Source organism: Anomaloglossus baeobatrachus, chromosome 2 (assembly GCF_048569485.1).
Source record: "Anomaloglossus baeobatrachus isolate aAnoBae1 chromosome 2, aAnoBae1.hap1, whole genome shotgun sequence".
NCBI classification, from domain to species: domain Eukaryota; kingdom Metazoa; phylum Chordata; class Amphibia; order Anura; family Aromobatidae; genus Anomaloglossus; species Anomaloglossus baeobatrachus.
In genome coordinates, this window is record NC_134354.1 from 439,897,256 (window position 1) to 439,907,601 (window position 10,346).

General features: G+C 45.0%; 1 pseudogene; it reads right to left on the reverse strand.

The window, feature by feature from the left end:
* Window positions 1-2,235: 2,235 nt before the first annotated feature.
* LOC142289827 (uncharacterized) lies at window positions 2,236-3,777 on the reverse strand (annotated as a pseudogene).
* Between the last annotated feature and the right edge of the window lie 6,569 nt (window positions 3,778-10,346).

The following is a 10,346-nucleotide window of genomic DNA, read 5'->3' on the forward strand; positions in this document are numbered from 1 at the left end:
CTTAGGCATCTTAGTCAATAAGAAACTAAATTGGAGTGCCCAGTGTCAGGCAGCAGCCACCAAAGCAAATAGGGTGATGGGATGCATTAGAAGAGGTCTGGGGGCATGAGATGAAAACATCATTCTCCCTCTGTACAAATCACTCGTCAGACCACACTTGGAGTATTGTGTGCAATTTTGGGCGCCGGTGCTCAAGACAGACATTACTGAACTTGAAAGGGTTCAGAGGCTGGCTACTAAAATAATAAATGGAGTGGGTGCATTACAATACATGGAAAGGTTATGAAAATTAGGTCTATTTACTCTAGAAAAGAGAAGACTTAGGGGAGACCTAATAAACATGTACAAATATATCAGAGGGCCTTATAGAGATCTCTCCCATGATCTGTTTGTACCAAGGACTATGACAAGAACAAGGGGGCATTCTCTTCGATTGGAGGAAAGAAAATTCCTGCATCAGCATAGAAGAGGGTTCTTCACGGTAAGAGCAGTGAGGCTCTGGAACTCTCTTCCTGAGGAAGTGGTGATGGCCAACTCACTGAATGAATTTAAGAGAGGAATGGATGCTTTTCTTGATAGCAAAAGTATAGAAGGTTATAAATAGCATAATCTTACAGGTAGATAGAAGAGCGACCAAGATTATTAGAGGAATGGGTGGGCTGCAACACCAAGACAGGTTATTAAACTTGGGGTTATTTAGTTTGGAAAAACAAAGGCTTAGGGGGGATCCAATCACAATGTATAAACATATGAGGGGACAGTACAGAGAGCTTTCCAAAGATCTCTTTACACCTAGGCCTGCGACTGGAACACGGGAGCATCCGCTACGTCTTGAGGAAAGAAGGTTTAATCATAATCACAGACGAGGATTCTTTACTGTACGAGCAGTGAGACTATGGAGCTCTCTGCCGCATGATATTGTAATTAGTGATTCACTACTAACATTTAAGCAGAGCCTGGATGCCTTTCTTGAAAAATATAATATTACCAGATATGTATATTAGATTTTATGACAGGGTGTTGATCCAAGGAACTAGTCTGATTGCCGTATGTGGAGTCAGGAAGGAATTTTTTTCCCCATTGGAGCTTATTTGACACATTGGGGTTTTTTTGCCTTCCTCTGGATCAACATGTTAGGCTACGGGTTGAACTAGATGGACTTAGGCGGGCTTTGCACACTAAGACATCGCAGGCCGATGCTGCGATGCCGAGTGCGATAGTGCCCGCCCCCGTCGCAGCAGCGATATGTGGTGATAGCTGGCGTAGCGAAAGTTATCGCTACGCCAGCTTCACACACACACTCACCTGCCGTGCGACGTCCCTGTGGCCGGCGACCCGCCTCCTTGTTAAGGGGGCGGGTCGTGCGGCGTTACTGCGACGTCACACGGCAGGCGGCCAATCAGAGCGGAGGGGCGGAGATGAGCAGGATGTAAACATCCTGCCCACCTCCTTCCTTCCGCATATCCTACGGAAGCCGCAGTGAGGCCGGTAGGAGACGTTCCTCGCTCCTGCGACTTCACACACAGCGATGTGTGCTGCCGCAGGAGCGAGGAACAACATCGGACCATTGCGTCAGCGTAATTATGGATTACGCCGACGCTGTACCGATGATACGATTACGACGCTTTTGCGCTCGTTAATCGTATCATCCAGTCTTTACACACTGCGATGTCGCATGCGATGCCGGAAGTGCGTCATTTTCAATTTGACCCCACCGACATAGCACCTGCGATGTCGCAGTGTGCAAAGTGCCCCTTAGAGTCTCCCTTCAACCTTAAAAACTATGAAACTTATACTCCCATAACAGTCTATGACATTTCTTCTTCCATATCAAGATGTTTTTCAGTCGTTTCTAAGTCAAAACATTCTGCGTCCTTGAGTTTGGTACAAGTTTATTACGAAAATAAGTCTGGTTTGGTCTTGCAAGGGAGAATTAATTTCTATTATTTTTCTATTATTTTCCTAACCAGTCCAAAAAAATTAACCCTTCCCTCACAATCCCCCCTTTTGGCATGAATGATGCACAGGGAGGCTATCAAGATGCTATGAACTTTAGAGTGAGCAGGCTAGCCACCAGATACTTTCTGAGCCGCGGGGTTGCTCAGGGAGTGTGTCGTCTCACATCCAACACCCAGTGCTGCCTGCATGCCTCTCGATGGGAGTCTCATCATGATACGCCAAGGTGATTTCTAGAGGAAGGAGTAGAGAGGAGAGAAATAAACCATATTAGTGATTTCATACGGGTGCTGAATAATCATTGTATCTACATTGCTTCAAGCAGCGGGAAAACAAAGCCATTAGCAAATTGAACACTACATAAGCAACTAATAAACAGAGTAACACTTGGAACACTGATTGCAGTATCCCCATGAACAATCCTTCTATTCCTTTAAACCAGTTTGCAGGGTTGAACATTGAAAAGGTATTGCTCCACCAAGCATCTGAGCTTCTGAGTACCTCCTCATCATGTTTTTTCCTCAGCTTTTGTATCTCAGTTAAACTGGCTTGGGCTTTTAAGGTTCCTTTTGGATCTATGTAGTGACAACAGCTTGGGCCTATTACTTGGCACATCCCCCCTTGGGCCGCAGTGAAGTAATCCAGTACCAAAGTATGTTGGTTGGTTACAATAATTAATTGTCTCTGTATGGCAATGGTACTATTTACTGCCTGGAGAACCTCAAAAATTTGATCATCAAGATAGTCAGTGCTGTCCACCAACTTATCATACATCTGCATTATCATGGGATAGATAAAAAGAGAACTGAAAAATTTGTTGACATGACTCATTTGAATCACATGGGGTCGGCCACAAGGCCTGTCTTTGTTGTCTGCCGCTCTCTTTACCAGTAGGTGGAGAGGCATTTTCCCTGCCGGTATATCAGTGGTATTGATAATGAAGGTGGCAGGGGTCAAACGGGCCAAGGTGCAGGTGCCATTTACTCCTACTGGTAGCCATTTGTAGGCATTGTAACCACAAACCCAGTAGGTTTGCGGTGGGAGATCCCAGATGGCAGAATGTTGTAATATGAGTCTATGTACTATATCTATAAAGGCCGATATGTTTCTGAGCATACACCATCCGGGAAGTTGGCCTAGGGGACTACAATACCCTGCGGATTGTTCACCACAGGTTTCTCGGCCAGGCACATACGGGTCAGAATCATTGCACCATAAATTTCCGGGTTGGGAGTAACAGGTATCATTTGTGCCTTCTGGAAACAATGAATTGTATACCCACCCATGGTCATGCAGATGTCTCTCTAACAGCAAAGGTTTAAATGCATCAACACTGTCAGAGGTTCGCCCAAAACTTATTTTAATTCCTTCTGTTGGAATATTGCCCATAATAGGTGTTTTTGTGTAATTACGGGGTACCCAGCTGCTTCCTTCAAAGGCTAAAAATTGCTGGGTTCCGGGAAGGCCAGTCATAAGGTTGTCTTGCTACCAGGTGAAATCTACCCACCCTGCTATTGGTATGGGTACACTAGTGATGCACAGTTTTTGATACTTTGTGTCATTGACTGATAGTCTATTGTAACAGCCTCCCCACTGAAACACTTCGTCTATTGGGACTGGTATAGCTAAGTATGGCATAGAAGAGGCTGTCACAGGTGCGTGTGTACATATCCAGCAGTCTGTGATCTCAAGTTTTTCAGCTAACACTTCATGATGGGTCTCAAATGAATTCTGCCGTGTTGTAGAAGGCCCCAAAAAGGAAGTACACATAGAAATACTTAGCAGTATTAGGCCTTCTTGCAGTGGCTGGCATGGACCCATGTCGATCTCCCCTCAAGTTTCACGGAGGTTGGAGTGGTCAGCTGGACAGTCAAAAGCCCTTCGAATCGTTGCTCAAGGGTCTTTCTCACGTGCTTCTTTAGGTAGACCCGGTCACCAGGCTTTAAGGAGTGGGTTCCTGGAACTGCATCAGGATCAGGTAGAGAAGAGTAGACCCTTTGGTGGGTTTCAGTTAGTCTCTTCTGCAGAGAAACAACATAAGACATTAGGCTATCACATTGCAGGTGTAACTCCTGCGGGAAGTAGCATCCTAATCTGGGTGCACTACCAAAGAGAATTTCAAAGGGTGAGAGCCTGTGCTTTCCCTGTGGGGTAGTCCTTATAGAGTAAAGAGCTATGGGGAGACATTCTGTCCATGGTCTACCAGTCTCCTCCACTGCCTTGGCTAATTTGAGCTTTAGAGTTCCATTTAACCTTTCCACTTTCCCTGATGACTGTGGGTGGTAAGGCATGTGTAAGGCTGACTGAATGCCTAACAGGGCACAGGTGTTCTGGAAAACTTGTCCAGTGAAATGAGTACCTCGATCCGACTCTATGACTTCAGGGAGTCCAAACCAAGGCACCAGCTCACAGGCCAATTTTTTGCTGTAGTTCGGGCCGTGGCTGAGCTTACAGGGTAGGCCTCTGGCCATCCTGAGAAGAGGTCTACACAGACAAGTACAAACTCGTAGATACCATGTTTTGGCAACTGTATATAGTCTATTTGTACTCTTTGAAATGGGGCAAACATCTTTGGCATGTGTCTTTGCGGGGTTTTTAGTTAGCTGGCCTGGATTATGCTGTTGACAGATGTGACAAGCTTCTTTTTCTCTGGGAGGCACATTGCCTGAAGCCGGGGGCTACCCAATAAGGTTGCATCTGGTTCATGATGGAGTTTGTGCTACCGTGTGTGGGGTAGTGGAGTACTTGGAAAATGGCAGGGAACCAACTGCGTGGCAGGACGGAAAGCCAGTTTAGGCGCCAAATCCCCTCCACCTTTTCTGCCTCCTTGGCCTGCCATCTGGCCTTTTCTTCCTCAGAGGCGTTTTCTTGTGTCTCAAAGAGGTTCTGCATTTCTTCCTCCGTCGTTGACACGGTTTCCGTCTCCTTCAAAGGGAGTAAGGCTGCTTGTTTTGCTGTTTGGTCGGCCAAGCGATTTCCCCTTGCCTCGGGTGTTTGAGCCTTGGTGTGGGCAGCAACCTTTATGATTGCTAGCTGCTTTGGTATCAAGGCTACTTCCATTAGTTTCTTCACTGAGGCTCCATGCCTGATGGGATTTCCTGTTGCTGTGAGGAATCCTCTAGTCTGCCAGATAGTGCCAAAATTGTGCACAATGCCGTATGCATAGGCTGAGTCTGTGTAGATGTTCGCTGTTCGTTTTTCCAGAAACTCAATTGCCCAGATGAGGGCGAGAAGTTCTGCTTCTTGAGCAGATATGCGTGGAGGTAGCGGTTGTTTGGCTAAGACTGCAAATAGAGTCACTACTGCAAATCCGGTGTGGAACTTGCCTGCTTCATCAGCGTATCTGCTACCATCCACAAAAAGTTCAAAGTCTGGATTTGTAAGCGGTGTTGCCTGAATATTGTGCAGGGGCTTTGCCTCATGTTCAATGAGTTCCTGACAATCATGATCAAATGGTGCGCTGGTACGTTTGTCACTCTTTGGTCCTCTCTTCTGTCCCCCCTTCTAAACTTGTGAAGATCAGCAGATCAGCAAGGTTTAGACTTGTAACTCGAGCAAATGAGATGTTTGGGGGTAGCAACAGCGTGCACTGAAGTCTGACTTGTCTTGCCATGGAGAGGTGTTTCAGCTGCACTTGGTTGAGAACAGCATAAATGTCATGGCTGGTAAGAATGGTAGTCGGGAAATCGAGTGAGATTTCAGATGCTTTCTGCAGAATGTTTGAAACTGCTGTAACGGCACGGACACAGGTTGGTGCTGCTTTGGTGACGTTGTCGAGTTGAGAGGAGTAGTACCCTATTATGTGATGTTTGTCCGTCTTCTGGGTAAGTACTCTTACGGCAAATCCTTGAAGCTCTGCTACACACAGATAGAAGGTGAGATCATAGTTTGGTAGTGCCAGAGCAGGTGCATCAATCGCTAGTTCCTTGAGCTTTTGAAAGTTTTGTCGAGCTTCTTCTGTAAGGAAGAAAGGAACATTCTTTGTACAATCATACAGCGGTTGCATGAGTAGTGACGCATTGGGAATCCACTGTCTGCAGAATGAGATCAATCCTAAAAATCCTCTAAGTTGCTTAAGATTCTTGAGAATGCTTGCTTTTCTGATAACTTCTTATCTGTCCGGGCTGAGGTGTTTTTGTCCCTCAGAAAGGCAATGACCCAGGAAAGGGACCCTCGTCTTGCAGAATTGCAATTTATCTCTGCTTGTTTTGCATCCTACTTCTGCCAGAAAGGTAAGAAGGCTTATTGAAGCAGTTTTACATTCTTCTTCACTAGGGCAGCACAGTAGTAGATCATCCACGTACTGGAGAAGGACACAGTGTTCAGAGGCTTCCAGCTTTGAAGAACACTACTTATAGCCTGAGTATATAGCGTAGGGGAATGCTGCATACCTTGGGGCAGGCGTGTCCATGTATATTGATTTTGCTTGTGCGTGAATGCAAAGAAATCTTGGCATGTTGGGTCCAGTGGAACTGAGAAAAAAGCATTAGCAAGGTCTATGACTGTGTAATGGGTGGATGTAGCCGGCACCTGTGTGAGCAGCGTATGTGGATTTGGTACAACAGGGGTGAAGGGCTCCAGTATTGAGTTCACTGCTCTCAGATCGTGTACCATCCGGTACATAACTGGGTCACCTTTTTTTACTTGTATCTTCTTAACAGGAAACAGCGGAGTGTTGTAAGGAGACTTAGTAGTTCTGAGGGCTCCCGACCTCAGCAGTTCTTTTATTTGGTAATCCAGGGCAGCTTCCTGTTGAGCATTGAGAGGATATTGTCTCAGCTGCGGTGGTGTAATTCCAGGCTTGACTGAAACTTTTACGGGGGGCACGGGAAGTGTGCCGAGGTCAGTTTTTGATGTGGACCAGAGTTTTGCAGGAACTTGTAGAAGTATTGGATCCGTGTTTACTTCACGTGTAATATCAGATTCTGGTTGATCTTCGATCATCTGGAGGGTGCACAGGACTTCTTCTGGGATATCTTCTGGTATTTGCAGGATAGCAGATCCATCTTCATTGTAGACAATCTGAGCTTGCAGTCTTGATAGTAGATCTGCTCCCACTAGGGCATCTCCACCCAGGGGGGACACTAAGAATTTAGACACGAACATGTGTGGTCCCAGTTTCACCTTTAGTGGATGTGTTATTGGGATTATCTGGGCTTGTCCATCAAATCCGGATACTACAGTAGCTTCGGATGAGATGGATCCTTCAGGCACCAGGTTCCTGTGGAGTATGGAGCGTGAGGCTCCTGAGTCCACCAAAGCTCTTATTTCCTTGTTGCCAATGTGAAGGGGGATGTGTATAAATGGACCTCTGGCATCCCTATCCCGTGCTGCTGCAAGTCAGGCAGTCTTCTCCTCCTGACTTTCTGGTTGGTTTTGAGTGTCCCTCTTTTTTTTTTCTACAGTCTCTGATCACATGTACTCTGATCCCACAATAGTAGCAGGTCGGTGCCTTCTTTCTTGTACCTTCTGGCTGACCATCCACTGCTGCTATGACAACTTTCTTGTTGCTCCTTTTATCCTTTGCTTCGGTTTCTAAGCCACTTGCTTTGTTGACTAGAAGATATATATGTCTTCCATGTTTCTCCATTCTGGGCAGCATGCTTTCCATCTTTCTGCCAGAGGTGCATGTATTCCACCCATGAAGGATCTTACCATCAGGTGACGTATTGCAGCTGCTTGTATGTCCAGCCCTTCATCTGCGTATGACTGCATCAATCTGTAGTAAAATGAGCTGACATTCTCCACAGGACCTTGATGCACTGGTCCCATTGTGCCCTTAGTTCTTTGCTCCTGGGCGCAGAAAAGATTGAGTCTTATCATGAAGTCCTGGCCGGATGCCACAGTACGGGTATCGTCCGGAACATGCACTGTCAGATCAGCAGTGAGTTTGGCATACAGTTCGGGAGACATTTTAACTCTACACAAACCCTCCTTGTCCACCCAAGTGCTTCTGTAGGAGACCTGTATTTGGTTCAGGTAACGTGAAAAACTGACTGGGTTTCTAGTCGGGTCTGGAGCATTTTGCAGGAAAGCCATCTGCTCGGCTGGAGTCCAGGGTACGTAGTCATCATACGTACGAGGAACTGTATCTCTGGGAGCATCTGGGTTTTGTGGATTAACAGGTGGTCTTATCAGGACTCCTCTTTCCACTACGTGATAAAGAGGCACTGGTGCTGTGGCTTGTAGCTTGTGCTGTGGGGCTCCACAGGCTAGGCATGTTTCACTCCAGTCCGGATTTTGTTGGCCACAGTTTGTGCAGGTCCATTCCGGGGATCCTGCTATTTTTGGAGTTGTTCCAGGAGTAACTGACAGGTACAGAGGAAGCTGCTGTTCCTTATTAGCCTTCTTCCCAGTTTCTTCCCATGTGTCTGATTCTTCATGGTATATCCAACCTTGATCGTGGGCTGTTTTTGCCATGTTAGAAAGAGTTCTGACTAGTTCAGTCCATGATTTATCTGCTATCACTCCTGCTCTAGTAGCGCTTATTGTGTCCCATTTGTTGGGGTCCAATTAATCCTTCCCCTTCAATGCAAAGGTCTTAAAAACTTCCTTGGACTGACTGGCTGTTCTTTTGCCATGATAACACGTAATGAGATGTTGCAGGGTGCATCCAGCTCTTCTGTCTTTTGATATTCCTTGCCCCATTCTCCGTCTATCTTCTTCAGCTTTTAGACCCTTGAATGTCCTTCGGACTAAACCTACCTATCCTGGAGATACTCAGAGACTAACTCCTTATTTGTATTCCTACCTAAGGTGAGGTCTAGAACCACCTTTCCTGGAAGTACCCAGAGACTGACTCTTGATCTGTATTCCTACTGAAAGGTGGTGTCCTAACCGTTCAGAGGGGGCTGAGTATCTTGAATGGCGCTGGGTTACCCTTCTTGTACCAAAAAGGTACACTCTATATCCGATAGCAATGGCAAACAGGGCTATTCCCACTAACACTAGGGCAGTGAATATCACATCCATTGGACAGAGCAGGTAGACTACTCTTTTTCAACACTCACTGATGTATGGGATCTATGACAACCAACAAGGAGAGCAGACACACGGGAACAAAGCACAGAGGGGTATCAAAACAAACAAGGTACAGAAAACATCTGCTGGCAAAAGCTTTCTCTCTCAGAGTTCAGTAGAAACCCGCCAATAACCCAGTTTCTTACTCACAGTGTCCCTCTTGGCGGTGAGGATAGGGGAGATCAGATGTGGGGAGCATAAAAAGAAGAATAAGGTTCAACTCTTACCTGGCCAGGTGTTTCTGGTCCCCACGTCTGGTCCACTCCTCCTCTGGATGGCAAGACAGTCCACTGCGTCCTGGGATTACAAACCCGGGTCCCTGCTTTTTCGGGTGCCAGATAATGTTAGGTTGACCTAATGGTCACAGCTGTTGCCAGCGATGTCCGAATGCAGAAAGAGTACCGGTACCCCCCTCTGCTACTCCCTTTGCCTCAAATGAAAACAGGCAGACGCTGTTATACACATAAGACTTGGAGATGTGCGGCTCCGAATACAAAGTGTAATATTTTGTTTACATTACAAGGTTATACAAAGTTGATTAGGGCGTAACTATGCAACATACATATTCATTAATCTACATTCATTAAGGCGTGGATTACATATTCCCAGCAAGAGAAATTAACATAATGACTTATACTCCCATAACAGTCTATGATGTTTCTTCTTCCATAACAAGATGTTTTTCAGTTGTTTTGTAAGTCAAAACATTCTGCGTCCTTGAGTTTGGTCTCAGTTTATTACGTAAATAAGTCTGGTTTGGTCTTGCAAGGGAGAATGAATTTCTATTTTCCTAACCAGTCCAAAAAGGTTAACCCTTCCCTCACAAATATATAAATATATATATATATATATATATATATATATATATACACACACACACACACGCACACACATATATACAAACATATATATACACACACACACGTCAATAATGATTCAGTTTCCCACTACCATAATAGCGGTATCTTACCTCATTATACAATTTATCAAAGAGAGACAAGATAAATCGAATATATAATATCAATTTTCTATTATTTTTATTTATGCAAAAATTCTATATATTACACTGCAAACATATTTTTAAAATCAAAGACAAAAAACATGGGGAATTTTTTGACCAAAGACTGAATTGGATATGGGAGATACTAATCGCGGCAAACTCCCGATTACATCTGTATATGTGTGACCTCAAACTATTTAATAATGAGAGTATACAGCAAGGTGGAAAAATATTACACATCCACCCCAATAGGTAAAGCTTATTAAGTTTTTTTTGCACTGTTAAAATACATAGAATATGTTAAATATATGTACACTTTTAATATCCCCCTTCCTGTTAATAGTTTATACAAATCTAAATAAATTCAATG